At 39.7% G+C, this 20864-nt stretch overlaps 1 protein-coding gene across 1 annotated transcript in view; it reads left to right on the forward strand.

Annotated features, from left to right (window-relative positions):
• AFF3 (ALF transcription elongation factor 3) overlaps positions 1-20864 on the forward strand; it is a 316925-nt gene that overhangs the window by 55254 nt on the left and 240807 nt on the right. The window lies entirely within an intron of this gene.

Here is a 20864-nt window from a genome sequence, read left to right on the forward strand (position 1 = left end):
TCTCTTTATATATTTTTAACATACTGGTTTGCATATTGATATTTTTGGTGACATTGATATAGTGTATTGCAAATAGCAGCCTCACAGCAATTTAAAGGTATCTCAACACCAAAATGCTCTTTGTGTTCAGGACCAGAACACTTCCTACACTGGCACATTTTCTAGTAGTATATATTTTTTCACTGGCTCTTTCCAGAGTGCTCATTTATAAAATGTGAATTTTTTTTTGGCCGGTGTATTGCTTCTTGCTGTTCATATTTCATTGATTTCTTTATCTTTGGCAAAGATTAAATGAAGTGAATGTGACCAGAAATAGTTCTGCCATCCTCAATGTCAAAGTAGTTTCACAATCTAAATAAATTACTTACACAATGTGAAATCTGTGGAATAGATGAGAATAGAGCAATGAGACTCTCCTTTTAGTTAATATTATCTGTTTGTGTTTCAAGCCAATTTATGAGAAGACTGAGGTTTCCTTGTTAAAGAATTTCCATCTGTAGAAACCTGGTGTAGTGGGTTGGGTAGACCCAATACACCTGGCCATGCTACAAGTATGAGAATGCGTCTGACAAAGCTTTTAGACAACTTTTTATTTATCAACAATAGATATAAAATATGTCTGCTTGGACTTACTGTATATTAATTTAGTTCACATTCCTCTTATGCCAGGAGGCCACTTTGCTTTACCACTTTGACTGTGATTGTTTTTGACTATTTGGTCTGTTTTGATGGGAAGGAATTGATTTGTTTTGGCAGAATAAAGGGTGTTTTTTTTTATTCAAGCATGTATTCACAGGCCTCTATGCCAATACAAAGATGGTCACATCATCCTCTTGTGAAAATTGATAGATCTCCCATGAATTCAACAATTTATAGAACTATAGGACTCTATTTGACTGAATCACTGTGACTTTCTCAGAGAAGAAGCAATGATTGTTTACTCTTTTTTGACAGCTGTGGTGTATCTTGAGATGTTCTAAGTCTTAAAATTTTGTTTCTGGCATTGTTAAAGGAGAGGAAAAATCTAATTTTTGGTGGAGTTCTCTGGCCTCTTAACGCCTGCTTTTCAGAAATGGAGTTGACTCTTGTATTCCCCTTGGGTTTGGTTTGGGAAAGAAATCTCTCTGGAAGCAATTATTTCTGTGATTTTTCTCTAAGTGAAAGTTCCATCAGTTCCAAACAACCTGTAGGTGATATGTTGTCCCTGAAAAGGGGTTGTTTTAGGCACTTAAGCTAGATCTTATAAGCAAATTTACATTCACAAAGTGCTGTAATTGTGCAGATAGATCAGGTAACGGCAGATAGTAATATCCATTTAGCTGTTATTACCCCTTTCAGACTTGTGCTTCTATCTGCAAGTGGTAAGTGTTGTTAGAATTAAAGATGCCTGTGGCAATTATCTGACTCGTTCAAATTTCCCCCCTCTACATGTAGGCAATACTCTAAGGACTAGTATGGAAAGGAGTTCTGATAGGCAATCATTTGTTTGTCTGAAACTCAGGATTTACCATTTGCATTCCAAATTTGTCTGCCTCTGGAAAGAAAGATTTAATTTGTTGTATGCAATCCATGCTGCTGCATAAGCATAAGTTTATACTGCAGTTTCTAGATGAGGAAACACAGCTGAGATCACCCTAAACTAGCTTGTTTAGATACTGATGGCAATGTAGACTATAGTAGGAGAGAGTGGACTGCAGGGTACCTACTAAAATATTCATCAATTTCTCACGGATTTTATGTGATGCAGTGTTAATAAAACAGTATTAGATAACAGAATATAAACATTCAACTGAAGTTGAAGGAGGTGGACCAAAAGCAGTGTCTGGTGGTTTAAAAAAGATTTTATGAAAATTTATGGACAAATTTCGAAGAAGAAAAATAGTAGGTACTATGGGTATTGGGGTTTGAAACTGGAGCTAATGAAAGACAATGTTTAGATCTGAAAAATCAATGAAAGACAATGGACCAGCTATTTTTCACTTATCCTGATATTTTCTTTGTTCTAACTTTTTCCATCCCAAGTGGCACAAGCTGAAACTGGTAACCCACTGGTATTGCTACAGGGAGAAATATTGACCAAGATTGAAAGTTTTTTATTTAGTGTTGCCTAATCCACCCGCTTTTTGATTTTCAGTTGGACTTCTTTTAATTTCAAAATGTTTTTCCATTTCTATTATTTGTATCATAAATCTTCTAGTAGAGTTGTGTAAGAATTCCCATCCTTTTAAAAAATTTCTGCTATTAAACTCGTAAATTTTCTCCTTTACATCAAATGTTTGCCATTCCCCCTTAGGGCCAGAGGTTTTAAGCTGCTTGCAGCACAAAAGCTGCCATGGTCCTGTGAATGTTAGCAGGCAAAGTGAGGCCTCTGTTGTTCAGTGAGGCTAAAGGTGTTGGCCAGGACAGACCTGGTATCCCCAGTGGCTGTGGGAAGAGCTGAGATGTCGTATAGGATGACTGTGAGGGAAAGCAGGCTGACAAGGAGGCTGCAGCAGTGCCTGGAAGCTACATGGAAACAGAAATGAGAGTGGCAGAAAGCTGTTTAAGAGCAGCCAGGAAAGAAGGAGGGTTGGGGTAGGGTATCTGAAATGCTGGTAGTGAAATGAAGCTCTGTGTCTGCTAAAACAAAAGGTGTGTGGCTGAGAAGGGCTGGCAGGGCAGTCACTGTGCTCTAGGGTTTGTGTAGGAAGCACTGGGAGGCCTTCCTGGCTCTGGGCGGCCTTCTGTCCACCAGAACCCCCAGGTCCTTCACTCCTGCTCCTCTCGCTGTCCACCAGAGCCCCCAGGTCCTTCACTCCTGCTCCTCTTGCTGTCCACCAGAGCCCCCAGGTCCTTCACTCCTGCTCATCTTGCTGTCCACCAGAGCCCCCAGGTCCTTCATCCCTGCTCGGCTTGCTGTCCACCAAAACCCCCAGGTCCTTCACCCCTGCTCAGCTCGCTGTCCACCAGAACCCCCCAGGTCCTTCACTGAAGAGCTCATGTCCAGCCAGTTAGCACCCAGCCTGTATTGTTGCTGAGGTTATCCCTCCCCTTACTCAGTATTTCCCCTTGCCAGAGTCTTATCAGTTTATCTAACATGAGTCCTGGGCCCCCAGCCCAAGAAGGATGGAAACCTGCTGGAGCAGGTCCAGAGGAGGGACACTGAGCTGACCAGAGGGTTGGAGCACCTCTCCTGTGGAGGCAGGCTGGGAGAGTTGAGGCTGTTCAGCCTGGAGAAGGGGAGACTCCAATGAGACCTTATGGCACCAGGACCTAAAGGGAGCTGCAAGAAAGCTGGGGAGGGACTTTTTACAAGGGCATGTAGTTACAGGACAAGAGGTAATGACTTGAAGCTGAAAGAGGGTAGGTTCAGATTAGATATTAGGAAGAAATTTTTTACTCTGAGGGTGGTGAAACACTAGAAAGGGTTGCCCAGAGAAGCTGTGGATGCCCCATCTCTGGAAGTGTTCAAGGCCAGGTGGGATGGGGCTTTGAGCAGTGTGGTCTAATGGAAAGTGTCCCTGACTACAGTACTGGGGTTGAAGTTAGATTATCTTAACGTCCACTCAAACCCAAACCATTCTGTGATACCTGTGCACTTCCATTTGTGTTCACCAGTTTGAAAGAACCGTCAGTGGAAAAATAAACACATAATGAAACAAAGTTAAGCTTCCCTGTAAGGACCGGAGAATAAGCAGCAGTGTCACACGAAGTGTGTGTGTGTGTGTGTGTGTGTGTGTGTGTGTGAGCAGCAGGATACAAAATCCTCTTCCGTACATTCCATGAGGTTTTCAGAGAAACAGGGCACAGAGTTGGCCGCCGTACAGTTATTATTCACTTGAAATAAGATCTCTTGAATATGAATTACAGACCATTACTTTTCAATACATGAAAAAGGTTGATTTTTAATGCAGTTCAATAACTCATTTTATATTTTTAATCAGTTTTGGAAAATCTTCAATAGACTTGACACAGAGTGAAGCTTATAAATTTTTAAAATTGTTTTAATGAGAATAATTTGGATAGACCTGTGTGTAGAAAGGTAGCATTTACTCATTTGGGAATTTAATCTTTAGTAGCCAGGTTCATCAGTGTTAACTAGAATCCATACCCCACCTCCTGGTCATTCCAAAATTACCATACTGCTCTGTAGAAATGATAGCTCGTCATCTCAAGTGCTGGTATTTCACATTTTGAACTACTTAGAAATTATATTGCTGTAGGTAAAATCCCGCTGTATTGGATAAAAGGGAAGCAAAATTTGATATCAGAGTACAGAGGAAAAGAGGCAGGGAAATCAAGTGCTTCTCTTTTCTAAAATGTTCTTGAGTGAAACAATAAGAAAAACATAGGGTGGCAAATCATGTTCTTTATATCCAAGTTCTGTTTTTGAATTTCATCTCATAGGCTGCATGCTGCTTTTTTATTACATTGAAGAAGCTTTATCTATTGTCCTTTGCTTACTTCTCTTAGGGGTTATGGAGCAAAGAAATAGAGGCTGTATTCAAGAATGACTATGAGTCTAATGGTAAAAAGGAAGATTTGGTTTTGTTAAATTTGGAAACACATTTATGTGAAATGTAGGTAAGGTTATCATGAGGACATATTCTTTCTTATTCACTTCACAGAGTACTTACAAAACTTCTGCAGCAGAAGTAATGTACCATAGATTAAAGATTGAGTTTGGGGTTGTTTTTTATTCTTTTTTGTTAATTGTTTTTATTTTTGCCCTGTTCTTACTCAGGCAAATTCCTATTTCCTGGGTAAGACACTCTCTGCAGTCACTCTCCTTTGAGCGGCTATATATAGCTTTCAGCATCTGGCACACACTCTAGCAAGTGTCCTTTGAATCTGCAATCTCTTTTGTGCCTATCAGCTCTATCCCCACATATTAATGGAAAGCAAAAGCACCCCATAACTCTTTTCTCTGTCTGAAAAAACTACAATTTGGCCTCAGTGTTGATAATTTGGACAAAATCAGTCGCTTTGAAGGAGATGCAAGTATAATAAGCAGTTCCATCCCAGTTTAAAACTGAAGATGCAAGTTCATGTGCTGCTACATTTCATTTGAGAACAGAAGGTCCGTGAAAACTAAATAGGGAATATAGTCATTATCATGACTTCATCTGGAAATCCCACATATCTGGATCTCTAGGACTGTAGAGGGGAAACAGTATCTCATGAGGAAGGAAGAGGGTTTAAGGAGATCTGAGTAAGTGTTTTTCCTCAGAGGCACAGCACCACATCCCCCTGGCTGTGGTGGAGCCTGTTAAAGCATTGCAGGAGTAAGAGTAGAATTCAGGCTTTTCTTCCCTACATCCCAGGGTGTTTAATTCTGGCCCAGAAAGGCAGAAATGAAAATAAAAGCCAGTCAAAGATGCTTTTAGATGAAAAGGGAGGGAGAGATTGAATGCATTAGCGAAAGGGTCCAGACTTCTTCCGGCACCGTTTCAGGATGTGCCCGAAGAGGCTGGAGACATAAGCACAGAATTAAGTGTGTTGATACTCCTCTACCATTTATTGACTTCATTGAAGAATTGCAGTGCTTGAGAAGCCAGTTAGCAATCACAGCACTTGAGTACTTGTAAGTATGAGGCAGTTGTAGATGTTTTCTTTCCCAGATGTTTGTGCTGCGTTTACAAGGAGACACAGATCAATTCATCCCTGTAATGGTAGCACTGACCTTCCCCACAAATAAAGAATGTTTTCCCACGTTAAACAGGAAGAGCTGCACAACAAGAGCAGTGTGGTGCAGAGATCCCTGCTAGTGGTGAGTTACTCAGGACCTTCAAGTGTGTCTGTGGGAGGGCTGTGTGTTACTGCCTGTATTTATGTAGCAGAGTTCAACAGAGTAGGACTGTGAAGAAAGGGTGTGTTAAATAGAGTGGTATTGGAAATGCTCTTAACAAACACAGTGGAGACCACAATGTGAAAGGTTTTTTTTATTTGTATAGTTTTCAAATCATGACACAAGCCTTTGCCTTTCTCACCTTCTGCACTCTCCAAGGCACTCAACAACTGTGTGTGAGGGCAGCTTCAGTGAACACAGTGGGCCTAATTTTTCCGGTTATTCTTCCATGACAGCTCTTGTAGAATGAAAATGCCATTTAGACACCTTTACTTTACTTTTAGAGATCCCTAAATTTACTGTTCCTACCCTCATTGAAACAAATTCCTTTCTCTTTTGAATTAGTTGTCAATATATTTTTTCCTGGGACAGCACCAGCTAAACTTATCTATAGGTTTTTGAAAATAAAGAATTTAATAGAATAATAACCTCTAAAGTTTTCTTTATGGATTGATTACCATATGGTATGTGCTGTCTGTTGCTATGGTGAATCACTTGTTCCTCTTTGTTTTATACTGGTAGGATGACTATGATCAGAGAAAATATCTTGAAATTAGATATAAATTTACGATTTTCAAGGATATTCCTTAATGTTTGCACCTGGTTGGTTTTTTTTGCAAGATTTCCCTGAGATTGTTGTTATCTAATTATTGAAAACATACTTGAGAAGTTAATTCAGATCTCTTGTAAGTCTGATCCTTCCTTTGATAAAACTAGTCTTTCCATCTTTTCTGAAGTTGGAAAAGTAGCCACTTTTGGAGTAAGGAAAGCTCAGTGGATATAAGAATATGATTAATTGTGAGAAACTTGTCTTGCCTTTTAGTTTTTAACTGCCCCTCCCTGCCCTCCTCGAGTGGATGGCTTGGTTTATGAATCAGCTCTGGAGCTGATACAAGAGTGCATGCATAAAAATGTCCACAACCATGTTTAATTGCTTCTTTAGTTCCCTGTGGTAAGCACTAAAGTTATTGATGAAGGAAATAAGATTTCTGGAATTACAAACCCCAGATTTTAATTGCACATTTTGTCTGATTTTTTTTAATCCATTGTAGTGCTTATGATGATAACTGCATGTAATAAAAGTCGTCCTGACCAGAAACAAAGTAGTCTAATAGATGTTCCTTGTAAAATGTGCCTGAAAAGATGCACGGTATTGCTATCACTTTTCCACCTCTGGCCCCATTAGCATGGCTTGCTCCCAGGCCTGGAGGGTATTCAGCAGCTGGAGAAAGCAACTCTTCTGGATGTGGCTGCAGGAGCTGTGTGCTGGAGCACGGCGCTCCCACCAACACAGAAACTGCCCTCCACCTGGAGCTCTGGCTGAGCATCTTCCCCCCATCTGGTTCAGGGCTTCTTAAACAAAAGAGAGGGTCAAGGTACAGAGGGAGAACGAGGGTGGGCTTGCTGTGGAGTTCAGATTACCAGTGAAATACTTAGATGGACTCTACTTCCCAGACATCCCCTTGCACGGCACTGGAGTGTTCTGCCAGGTGAGGAGTCCAAGCCCTTGCTGCTTCTGCACAGTACTTATGTTAATACCAGCTCACATCCTCCTTTCCAATAATTATAGCAAGGCAGGGCATTTCTGTCTACTCTTCACCTTCACAATCTGTAAGGGATCATGTAGGATGTAAAGGTAGTTTGGGATATTTTAAATTAAAAAAAAATCCATGAAAATTGTTTAACTTCTTTGTTCTGTAGTTTCCCAGTCTTTCATGAATCAGAATGACATGAAAGTGCTACCACTGAACTTACTCACAGGGGTCAGATATGACTGATGAGCGAGAGAACTCAAGGAAAATACAGTGAGCTTCAATGATCACTGTTAATTCCAGCTAAATAAATAATGGATATGTGTCGCTTGATGTGTAAGGTTAAAGAGTTCAGATCTCCAGCAACTGTTAATTCATCCAAGCAGGCCAGAAGCAGTTAAATTCTTTATTTTTGGTCACATATTCACATACCAATAAATGAAGACAAATATACTTTTAAATATCTGCATGTTGCATACTTTATTCACACTGTGTGTTGTAAAGTTTTCATTTCTGTACCACTTCTGAATATGGAAGATCTATCCCTGTGGTATCACAAAATAGCTTCCTAGAAAAGTAATTAACAGGAGGGTGGGTTTTTTTTTCAAGTTCAGAAAAGATATATAATGTAAGCATCTGATTTCCTGTCACTCTTGGTTAACGTTGTATGAAAATGGATAGCTTCCAAATTAAAGCAGGCACCGGACTGTCTGGAGAAAAATGCATCTGTAAAGAAATGTGTACATTATATATTCATGTCGTTCCAAATCTCTTAATTGTGTTTCATATATAACAGTTGCATGTTCTGAAATATGGTACCTTTTTTATTTCATGGGTCAAAACCAGCATGCCAGAAAGGCTGAGGCTGCCCCTTACATGGTTTAGGGCAAGTATTTCCTTTCCAAAATTCCCTCATACATTTCCCACTTTCTTCCCTTCCCACCAGCAAGTTTCTCTGAGAAATGAAGGCATGATGTGAAGTTGCTTTTCACCACATTTTATTCAGAAGATAAATATACAAAAATAATTCAAGCCAGTGAGCCAACAGGTCAGGAATATTGAGAACCAGCATCTTCCCTCAGAACCAAAAATTGCTACTCATACTCCTCTGCATTTACTGCAAATGGCTGTAAGGGAAGCTTATGTAACTAGAAAGAAAGGAAAACCAAGAGCATTTCTTGTTAGCTCTTATAACTAACAGATGTTTAAGGGGAGATGGGATGGAAGACTCTCTGTATTGTAACTTCTTTGAAATGAGATATTGAAGGTGATTTTTTTTTCTTGCACATGCTAACGATTATTAGCATTCAAATACCAGCAGCATAATCTATTGCTAATCAAATCTTTCATTTTTTTAAAGGTAGTTGTACAACCACAGTCAAATACAGAGGTAGGTACAACTTCCTGTGACTGCTGAAACTTTGAGATCTGAAGTAGAAAAGGGGAAGACAGCTGTGAGATTATTGATCACAAATACAATCAAACAAAGTATTAATACAGTGTTTAAAATGACCATGATCTGAAATATTTTCCAAGAGGCCTTTTCTGTTTTTAATTACAATCTCAGGGACGTCTGATATAAGAAAGCATATTACCAGAGACATGTGATACAATCAAACCTATTAGCTGGTTAATTTCTGATTTCATGGAAGTAGCAGTCCAGACCAGAAGTCTAGCAAAAAGGCATGGGATGAAGGACCAAGTGGACTGTGAGAAGGACAGTTGGGAAAATGCCATTAGCAGATGATGAATTGTCTTCCTTGCACTAAATCATTAATGTTTAGCGTGCAGGAAGAGTTAAAAATACATAGATAGAGAGGACATAAAAATGAACTGGATTCTATAACAGTGAAGGAATCTGAGAAAAGAATTGTGTGGGAAACTGAAAAGAATGAAATTATGCTTTGGGAAACTCACCGAAAAGGAGTTAGTCATGGTCTAAATTTTTGTCCTCATGGGAGGATCAAGTGCAATGTGAGACAGTTTGAAAAATACCATAAGCAGCAATTATAATTTATGATAAGGTCTGCATGCAAGATCATTCAGTAGCTTAGAGATGGCTGTGCAGGGCCCAAAACATTAATGTTTTTCTGTAGGGTGTTTGTTCCCATGAGGAAGCCTTAGGACAGCATTCCTTCCCATGCGGTTTCTGCTCAGGTAGGAATGGATCTATGTCCAGACTACATCCCTGAAAAAGAATCAAACTTCATGGTTGTGGTTATTTCTAAAGAAGCTTGTCCTCTCCCATGAGAAGAAAAATTTAGACAGTGGGGCATCACTGCCTTCATAGACGTGCAGTCACTGTCTTGGGAGGAAAATGCATTACCTGTTTTGCCCCCATAAGCAGTACTGCAAAAGGCACAAATCTGGGCTTGTGGGTACACATAGCTCCTGTGGAAGGTGGAAGAGGCAAAACTTCATGCTCAAACAGGGTGTCTAAATATCTGTGAACAACTTCTACAAAGAGCTGACATCTGAAACACAGCAGGTCCTTTTTTTCCCACCACCCCTAAGCATAGGGAATATAGCTTTTGATCATACACAGCTGCATTCTTATCAATAAACAAAAAATTATGTGTTTTTTACTACTGTAATCTATTGCATTCAGAAGTTTCAAAGCTCTTCATAAGCTTTAATGGCAACTCTGAAAACAATATTTTGAATCTGGTTGAAAAAGGGATTAGCTGAGGTGAAGGCAGATGGGGACACCTTCTGTGATGCTTCTGCTGCCAGAACAGACCTGCTTCCCTTGGCCCCACTTGCTGGTGGTCCCTGTGGAGGGATCAGATGGAAAATTGTGTGAGAGGCTGCTAGAGGACAGGATGGCACACCTGGATCGTGCACCTTATTCCATTCCCAGCTCAAGGCTGGGCAGAGTCGGGGCTGGCCACAGGCCCAGAGGAAGCAGAGCCAGGGTTTCTTGGTGTCAAAGCTGAGTGCTGAAGTGCAGAGACCAAACCCCAGTTCTGTGTTCTGATGCCTGTGCCACAGCTGACCCCATACAGAGTGACACATGAAGCTCTTCCATAATTTCACGCTGGAGATGGAAGTAAATGCAGAAACATAACTAAAGGCTTCTTACTAAATTCAAATTATTGTTTCTCACTATATTTCTTCCTGTCATTTAGGTCACTTGAGGCAGAGACAGTTCCTGAGTGATTATGTCACTTATGGTTTACCACTTCCATCTGAGTTATTCACTGCACATCCTCCACTAGAAATTAATAGGGGGTTTGCCATTGCATTCAGTGGTAGCAAGACCAGGGTTTGACAGGGAGGAATATTTCTATTCTACATTGCATGAACTTCCTTTGGTCAAGAAGATATTGCTTGAGGGAAGATGGTCTTTTGTCTTCAGTCTTCCTTTGTTGTGTTCCAGAGTGCAGATGTAACACTTGTGGTTGTTTTCTGATATTATTATTACTTTGAAAAAAGTCAGCAATAGTAATACAGAATAAAAATCAGGGCAGAAGCCAGCATTTGAACTCAAAACACTATGGTGCATTAATCTATTAATTTCAGGTCATGTCTTTAGCACATCAAAGGAGCTTCTTGACCAGTCTGCAGTCTGAGGTGCTTGAGTAATTTTTTTCTCTCGTGTAATTAAAATTTCTAGCTCCCTTTTCAGAATTGGTTTCCTCACCAACTGTTCAGTGAATAAATCTACGTGAGTGATTTCCTGACAGTTGTACATTAGGAATTATGGCATATCTCTGCTCATAACTTACAGAACTATCTCAGTACAGAGCAGAGACCATAAAACGTTTATGCCGAATGGGGATTTCTCAGATATGCTAATTGCTGCTATATAAAGAGCACGGGATGAAGAGCTGCCACAGAGGAAGTTCAGCTAAAAAGTACCCGCCACAAATCTTTGAAGGTCCACAGAGAAGCAAATCCTTCTGCTGCCACTTCTTGGCAGAGCTCTGCTAAGCAAAGGCGTTGTAGCTGAGTGAGCTTGAGCAGGGAGGGCTGGTGGCTCCCTGCAGCCCAGGGCAGCGGCCAGGCAGGAGCTGGGACAGGGATCTGCCCCTCTGGAGCTGCTGCCAGCATCTGGGGCCTGTGGGGTTGGCACAGCACCAGTGTAGGAAGCACTCCCCACCTTCTTGGTTCTTGGGTGTGGTGCCCAGGCAACGTTCTCGTCTGTTCTAAATTACACCCAACTGCAGGCCTAATTAATTTCTCTTGAAATGGAGTGGATCACATGTCCCACTCCCATCTTCTCATCCATGAGATGGCTCTCAGACTAAAGCTGCTGTTTTCTTCATACTGAATTTTTGTGTATTCAGAGCAAGGGCTAAACTAACTAATGGACATCCACCACCTCTTCTGAGAAGCTCAGGTTTGCCATTCAGTGACAGGAAGATGCTGCCCATGTAAATTATTTTCCTATATTTTTTTTGAAATTTATACAAAATTGATGACCATGCCAAACTTTGCAAATGAACTCCTTATCTGTAGAGCACCACAAAAGAATTCACAGCATGGAGGGGAAGATACAGTTCAGCAAATCTGCTGTAGCCAGGTGAGAGTTGCTCTCCTGTAGCTTTTCTATATGATACATTTCATGCATGGACTACAGATAGGTATTTCTGCACTCAGCAGAGTGGGGTTGGATCACTGAACTAATTTTAAGTAGGCCATTAAGCATCATTGTTTAATACTGATTTTTAGCCATTGCACTTGAACCTTTTGCCTCAGGTTGACCCAGCAGAAAAAAACCAAAATTGCTGTGCCCCAGCAACTAACTGCAGCTCTGCTACTTCTACTGATACACCTATACACCTTTTTTTTTTTAAACAAGTTTTCTGTACTGTGAAATACATATCTTACTGAAGATAAAAAATAATATGGAAATATTATACCACGTAGCTATTATTTAATAATCTGAATATAGACTACTTCTTTTAAAATAAATCAGCTAGACAAATCAAACAGTATAGAAATGAAATGTGCCTTTGTAGGCCCTGTGGGAAACTCAGGTAATGAACTGAGGGATATCAGTTTCTAGACAGGGAAAGAAAGCTTAATTTAAAGAAATAAGTTCAACCATTTGCCTCCTTATTCTAAAATCATGGGTTTGGGCATGATCACACAATGTGAAAAAAGTAACTTTCAGTGCAGCCTTCTGTGTTTTGAAACACCAAGTGAAATACAATTAACTTTAAAATGGTAAATTGTAATGCTAAAAAGAAAATCTTCTGCCTTCTGGGTGTGACTGTCTTTTTAATTTGATGATGTCACCCCGTGAGCCATTAAAGCATTATCAATGAGCAGGCTGTGCATTTTCTAATGATTACTGTGGAGTTGAAAGAGACTCCATAATGTTCCTGCAGTTTGTTCATCATTTTTGTTTGATAATTGTCCTGAAAATCAATGACAGCTACTGAGTACAGAAATTTGATTGAACCAAGTATAAATATAGGCAGCAATTTAGACTGTTCTTACTCAATAGGAAAATGTCTTTGGCTAATAAGTGGATTCCTATCTAAATTCATGAGTTCTTTTATGACATTTTGGGCTAAGCCTGAAATAGATTAATCTTTTTCTGATAAAGTTGCATAAGCTGTGATTTCTCTGGTGACCACATTTAATTGGATATTAAATAAAGTGCTTATCTTTACACCAACAGGTTTTATAGGCTGGATTTCACAGATTAAATAACAAGTAATAGGCACACACAAAATTTTTCTGATTAAACCGTGATATGCTCAGATTAAAAATTAGACTGTCCTGATTCAGGTAGGCTTTGGAGGTGCATGATTACAACTGAGGGTTAAATGCACAGAATAGAGGGAAACTGCAGGATGGTGCAAAGAGCTGTGAGAACAGGTCAGCTCTGTATATTCTTCTTTCCTGCTTATTCTTCAGCAAATGTACAGCAGGGTGGTTTTCTGTTGGGTTTGACAAGAAGCTTGAATATGTGATAATGTTTTTGAAAAGCCTGAGGTTGGGATTCATTATGCAAGGTGCTGTACAAGCACACAGCGAGAAGTATCCTGTGATAGAGCCTATCAGCCCTGGAAAGGCAGAGGAAAGGTTAACAGAAGCCTGGAAAGTAAATTAACCTATCGCACCTGAAGAAAGGAGATAGCGACAAGGCTGAGAGAAGGACCCAAATAGAAAAACATGGATGGTGGCTGGGAGGAGGAAGTCTTAATAGGGTGAGCAAAGACCACACTTGGGAGGAAGAGTGAGGTGAGGAGGAGGGGATGGAGAAGGTGAAGCTGAAAGCACAGCCCGGCTGTGGCAGGAGGAATTTGTCTGGTACTCCATTTGCTGGAGAATGCAGACTGACAAAAGTGCTCCAAAGGGGCAGGAGATAGTTAGGACTTGCTGCATTTCCTTTAAGGGTAATGAAGGACACTCTTTGGAGCTGAAAGGACACTTCTGTCCCAGAAAAGTGCAGGACATTGAAGGAATTGAGCTGGATGGCTCAGTCACACGTGTGAGATCAGTGGAAAGGAGTAGAGCAGCTGTGCAGAATAAGACAGGAGGGGAACCACCAGTGTGAGCCCGAGGCCTTTCATGGGGAGGAAGTAAATGAAGACATTTGCATTGAGTAGGCTGTGCTAGACCAAATGATGTGGAGCTTGTGCTAATTACAATTTTTTCCTCACTGGTATGACATATTGTGAATGTGAGAAGAAACTGATGCCTCCCTACATAACCAAGTCTGCTTTTGACTTTCTGTGCATGGAGCTGGCAGCCCTCTAGTAATGTTTTGTTGATTTTGTTCTTATATATAGATGAGAGAATTGCAGTGAGCACTAAGCAGCACTAAGCTCAGGAGCTTGGACAACCCTCTCCTGATGGATTCATTTTGCCTCTTACAAGATCAGCCAGACAAAGCTGAGGTGTGAGTTTGTCGGGTGTTTTTTCCCCCTAAATAAAACTGACCTGTTGCACACAGCATGTAATTGTTCCTGAGCTGATGTCAGACTTACAAATGGTAATTTCTCACAGGAGGTAGGTTACCTCTCACAGCAAGCCAGCAAAGCTGGCCGTGCTACAGGTGGCATTGTTGCCCAGGCTCTGGTGACTCCAAGCTGCTGGCATCATTTGGCCGAGACTCAAGGCAGAAGGTGTTAAACATCCCAACTGTGTTACTGAGAGATAAAAATGGAAAATAGTTCCACTGAGTAGTGGGGACAAGCAAATGGCCTTGTGCTATACTTCATTCTGGGGTCACTGGGCCCTGTCTTCTTGCAGAGTTGAAATAGCTGGTGTCCAGATGATAAAGATGTTGACAATTATCTTCTCCTTCCTCCAGAGACCACACAAAGCTAAGCCTTTTTCTTTTACTTTCACATAATTTTCTTTTATTTTGACTTGTCATGACTTTTGACATTGGCATGAGGATGTTTAGTGGAGGAATTTCCTTTGCCTTCTTGGCATTTGGTAATGCAAAGCATTTTGTTAAGATGTTTTTCTTTGAAGCCACATTTTTTATTAAGACCTTTCAGGATGGTGTTCTATTTGCTGCCTCTCACAGAAGTCATCTAGTAAATTAGCAACCATTATTTCCTGCTAGGCTTCAGAAAAATGGTAAATTACTTAAACTTTTTCTCTGCCTTGTTTTATTTCTGGTAAAACAAGTATTTCTAATGAAACATCAGAAAAGGGATGGCAAGCTTCAGAGCTCATGTTGGTTTTGGAGACCAAGAGCTGGTTCATGAGCTGCATCAGCCCACAAACACATACACTGGTTTCTGTGGAGGTGAAGGCAGCACAGGGCTGTCTGATGCCAGCCACAGCCTGCCCTCAGAGATGAGACAGGGTGCATCTCAATGCCCAGCTGGGAATTCCCTGGGATGTCTGCAACCTCTGCTGTTAGCAAGCAGGTGGCACATTCCCTATTCAGTTGAGGCAGTGATAAATTATGTGACTACCTTGGAGACCTGGTGACTTTTCTTAGTAGAGCTGTGTCTGTTTTTAAACCTTGTGCAAAAACATGAGTACCTAAGTTAGCACACAGCGTACCCTTAGAGATGTAGTTTGCAAGGGGGCTGTTTGTGTGTAGATCTCATTTCTTTGCTAATAGGTAGGGAAGACTTAAAATAACCTGTGGAATTGTTCAAGGGAAAGCAGATCTCTGCAAAAGTCTCTTCTTTGCCAGGGTGTCAGAGCTGATACTGAAAATGCAGTATCTAGATCAATGCTCAAGATAGGCTGTTGTCATCTTATTGCAAGAGTTCCATACCTTCTTGGTGATTTCTCACGGTCATCTCTTCACAGCATTGACTCCTTCTTCACAGCACAACCAACAAACTCCAGCCCTCCTCTGCACCAGCTAACCCACTCTTTTGTAGCACTCATCTTCTTATTGGACACAGCTGTGGCCTATTAAGGGCAGGCCTGTTCCTAATCTTTGGTGATTGGTACAGCTGCAACTGTACCAATACTGATGTGCGATACTACCTTCTGCACTATCTTTATTTTCCTACATTCTATCCCTCTACAATAGGCATGTTTCATTTGCATGTAACAGGAACCAAGGCCTCTACAGGTAGAAACTGGTCTCATGCCACCAACACTGAACATTTACCTCTTTACTTGCTGGTCTCTTACTAGGTGCAAGTGAGTTCCCAGTGTCCATGCACCCTAACAGGAGTTTAATCGCTGCTTTAACAGAGGGTCTTTGTAAAATTCATGTACGCAAATAGAGTGTTTCTAAATTGCCAACACAACAGCAGAAGCTTAAGTGCAATTTTTATTCCAATAAAGATGTGATGAAATTATGCCTAATGGTCTGCAGACTGCACTTTTATATGCACTTGCAATGCTCCCATTGACTTCAACTGCTGTTGTCAAGGTATTTCAGTAGTACTGAGCTAAGGATCATTACCCTGTGCTATTATAATACATTAAACTAATGCTGCCATTTTTCCATTATAACAGCAGTACCTGGCGACTGAAGGCTACCTCCGACCCAATAACTTGCAATCAAATATTTGTTTCAGATTTCAAAATGCATATAAATTATGAGGCTTGATGAAAATGTTCAGATTAGACAAGCCCATACCTCCACCCTGGTCTTTAATTCTTTGCCTGCAGACAAAGCAAGCTTGGCACTGATAACCAGTGTAGACACTCTTATATTTTTAAGAACATGAGGATTTTAGTTTGTAAGTAAGTTTAGTAAAACTACATTTGAACTAAGCTTTCATTGACTTTCATGCAAACAGCATGAAATTATATATCTATACTGTACATATCCCAAGTCCCAAAGCTTGTGTCCTTCAAAAACAAAGCAATTCCCACACTGCTGTTGATGCAGAATGCATTAGGGAATAGTTATACAAGTGTCCTGGAGCTAATCTCAGTTGCTTGATATTAAAACCAACCCACCATTTTTTTTTTTTTTGCTGAGTCCTGTTTGCTGTAATGCAACAAAAAATACTGTACTTAAGTGCAAGGGGGAGATAGCTTTGCAGAGATTAGTCTGTTGGTTCCTAAGAAATTAATAATTTTAAATACATAAAGGAAAACAAATTCACTAATTATATAGCCTTTGCTACATTTGCTGATTGCTTGCTGCTTCTTTTATCTTTTTTATAACTGCCTAAAAAAGGAAAACAATAAAGAAAAGAAACTGAAAAATTCTTGAAGAGCTGACTGATATTACCTTTATGATAAAGTGAACCACAGACAAGATTAAAAAAAAAGAAACCATGGCCTCAAGTTCCCTTGGAAACCTCTGGAAACTCATATTAAAAATATACATACAACATCTGCCAGACAAACAGGAATGAGGACTTGATAACCAAAACAGAATCCAGATGTGCACAAAAATAGGCTTCTTGCTGATACTCTTATGTCACTTGCACTGCACATCTAGAACTGAGATACACAAAAACATAGGTGATTCATATAGCAGGTCCTTCTGATAATGTTTTCTCCCCAAAATATTATTTTCTCTTTTTGTGCATATTACTATATGTTGTTTGCCATTACAATGGGAAATATCCTTAACCTTATCTAAATTTTTCTTTACCTTTTTCCTTTTAAGAACCTGCTTTTAAGAGCTATTCTTCAAGATGAAAATATCGTTATGAAAGAACAAATAATAAAGTTATGCACAGATCTGGAAAACTGTGTATTTCAAGACATCAGGCCAACAAATTTCATTGCAAAAGCATTTCATGGTTCAAACTCAGGGCTTACTCTAATATGGCTAAGAATTTTCTTTGTGGAACAGATGCAGCCTTGATTGCAGCAGTCCTAATTTGGCCACTTTTTTCTATTCATGCAAAGTTGCAGATACAGAATCTTCTACTAGTGCATCTTATTTTAAGTGACAGCTTATCAATGTGTAAGGTCTAGTATTGGCATTATAGATGTCTTCAAACAGAACACTATCCGTACAGTGTGGCACCTCTCATCTCCCTTGCTGAAGGGACAAGTGAGACAAGGAAAAAAAACAGGATTGGCTGGTGCAGGATCATTTAGTCCTGTGCCAGAGGACACAATTGCATGCAGTGCCTGTTGGGTTCAAGAGACCTTGGTTTCTGGTACTGTTACCTTCTTGTGGTTATCTCCCATGCCTGTGGAAAGCATGGCCAGCTCTCTGTATTTCCAAGAACAGCAATAGAAAGTGCTCATCTTATGTCATTGGGGCTGCACAAATCATCTCATCAGTGCTGCCACACTGGCTGAGTGGTAGAGGCAGCTGAAAGGTTAAATGGAGTTTCTTGTATCATCTGGAGGCTCTTCCTGCAAACACAGACAAGCTGTACATGGAGAAAAAGCATATACATATTAGCACCGCTTTGCTTTCCTGGCTGTGTAGCCCCCCTCATTTTTAATGGAGATTTAATTTGAATTCTTTATGCTCTGTTTTGCTGTTAAAATCTTGCCATTTAACATTTGCAGATAGTTATGTACTTCTGTGAAACAACATTCATGATGCTTTGGTTTAATTATTTGCCTTATAATGGTGTCCACTGTCTAGGAACTTGTTCTCAAGCAATAACCCTTTTTTTGTAAGCATGCAAAAATGTGCATGCAGATATCTGCAGGAACACTTTACAAGTCCCAATCCCTCCACTTAAAAGTGAGTGTCACTAAAATGTTCAGATTTTAAATCCAAGCTCCTGCAGTAAACAGGGAATCAGCTTCTGGAATGAGCACCAGAAGAGGAGGACTGAGGACACAGCAGTTTGATCACCTATACTAAGAGCTGTATTCACGCTTCTTTTATCAGGCATGCTTCTGTCTGAAAAAACTGTGCTCCAACTTAATCATCCAGTCCTGCACAATACTTAAAATAAACAAATTAATTCTACAGAGGGATTTAAATTGAACAAATGTATTCACTAGGGAAAGCATAGTGGCATGACTGAACGGCTTAAAATACAGCTGAGGTGAAACTGTTCTTCAGATTATCAGATCTGCAGATTGGCTCCTTAAACAATCTATAGACTTTGATAATAACATTCTTTTTGTAATTATCACAGATTTAGAGACAGGAAACAATTCCAAAAAACTGTTATGACAGTTTCCCCAAAACCAGTGAGGTTATTGAGCTATGAAATAGCCATAGCTAGGAAAGATGTGATTTTGGAGTGAGGAGAAGACAATCTGGTTAGTCATTGTGTTGTAAGAGAGTCTCTGAAGATACTGCAGCTTGTGATGACATGCTGCAGTTGTGGGGGTCCAGTCACTGTTATATTAATAATCCCACCCTGCTTTCACAGGGCATGATGCTATACCATTTTTACTTTGAGAGGGTTGCATTTCTTCTCCACTAAATGATCCTAGGTGACGTTTTAAAATGTGTGGATAAATGAAGGAGCAATAAATTTTGTGCTTGTCATGATTTAAGGAAGTAATTGCCATATTTTCCTCTTTTTTATCTTGCTTTTAAAGCATGTCATTTACAAATAGATGTGCCCAAGGGCAGTTCAGAAAGCAATTCAAAATTGTATCTTATTGGACATAATAAAAAATTTTGGTATTGGATTGCATGACTGAATTGTGGAGTTATTAGGTATTAGTGTTGCATTATATTTCATATACTGATTGAATGAATTTGATGAGCAAAGACAGAGGATTATTATGCAAACCACCTCCATTGTTTCATATTAAAAAGTGAATATTTAAGAGCTGAAAAAGCAAATTTGTTTCGGTAACACGGCACACATTTTTCAGTATGCAAATGTGCCACATCTGTGTATTTGTTTTGCTGCAGATACAACCAGCAAGAGTTTAGTGATGAAATCTGTTCTTAATTATGATAGCAGCTGTTGGAGCAGTAGCCATTTTTTTCCTCCTGATGTGAAGTTGCCTGATTTACTCATTTTTGTCTGCATTTGTCAGGGCTGCCAGTGCAGAGAGAGAACTCTTTGTGAGGGGTTGCAATTTGTTTTCTGTGCGAGAGCCAGTGAAAATTGACTAAATCTGCGCAGCGGGGTAGTTTTATCTTTTCTTTTCCTGCATTGCAAGCTGTTGTACCTCTGCTCCAGCACAAGAGGCCTATAAAACTACCAAACAAATGAGGGAGCTGTTAAGTGTTCCAGCAAGTATCTTAAGCAGCAGTTCGTGTAAACGAACTATGCCTTAATGAAGAAGGAAGAAAGAAGTCTGACATCATAGCTGTGGGACAGATGGCATTAATATAATGAATTGATAAACACTTTGGAAGCTTATTTTTCCTTCCTCAATTATTTCATTTCTATATATGAGCATGAAGTTTGTAAATGCCAGACAGTTTAATACTCTATTCCCTCAATATTTTGATAATAGTGAGAAAGAGTGGGAAGATTATAAAAGGATGATAAAACCTCCTTTCTGAATACACGATCTCTTACAGTAATTTGTTAACGAGGCAATGCTGTTGCAAATCAAGGCAGAAAACGACCAAGAATGCTTCATAGCATAATGAAAAATTGGCCAAAAATTGCAGTGCAAATGAAAACAGAATAAAGAGAAGACATAAGTTATTGATACTAAAACTTCTGTGCTAAAAGCCTACTGAATGAAACATTTATCGTCTCCCTACAATCATAGACTAATCGTCTGTTTCACACTGGATTGTTTCCACACCAATATTTTATGCCTTGTTTTTCTTTTGATCTAAGCAACACTAAATTTAAACAGATTTCAGCCCTGTTTCTTTTTCAGTTAAGTTTTTCATGCCTTATCCTTCATCACTGAAACCAGTGAAAACTTGGCCCCAGAACATAGTGAAAGCCTGTATAGTTCTTGAAAGAATATGCAAAATTTGCTGTTCTTTATTGAGAGAAGCAATCTGCTTTTGCTTCCACAAACAGAAAAGGGTTCAACAGATTGTGTAACTCTTCACTTAAGATAAGGGTTCTCACTTTATTTTCTGCCATTCAACTTTTCCTCTTTCACTTTTGACCTTTAAGTGTTGCATTTAACTGAAAGAAACATAAAATCATGAGAAAATGAGAGAATGCAGGTAAACTATAGCTTACTTAAAAACAAAGGATATCTCAAAGTTAAGCTATCTGAAGTAGTAAATCTGTAAGTATGGAATG

This window comes from Melospiza georgiana, chromosome 2 (genome assembly GCF_028018845.1).
Source record: "Melospiza georgiana isolate bMelGeo1 chromosome 2, bMelGeo1.pri, whole genome shotgun sequence".
Lineage (NCBI taxonomy): Eukaryota > Metazoa > Chordata > Aves > Passeriformes > Passerellidae > Melospiza > Melospiza georgiana.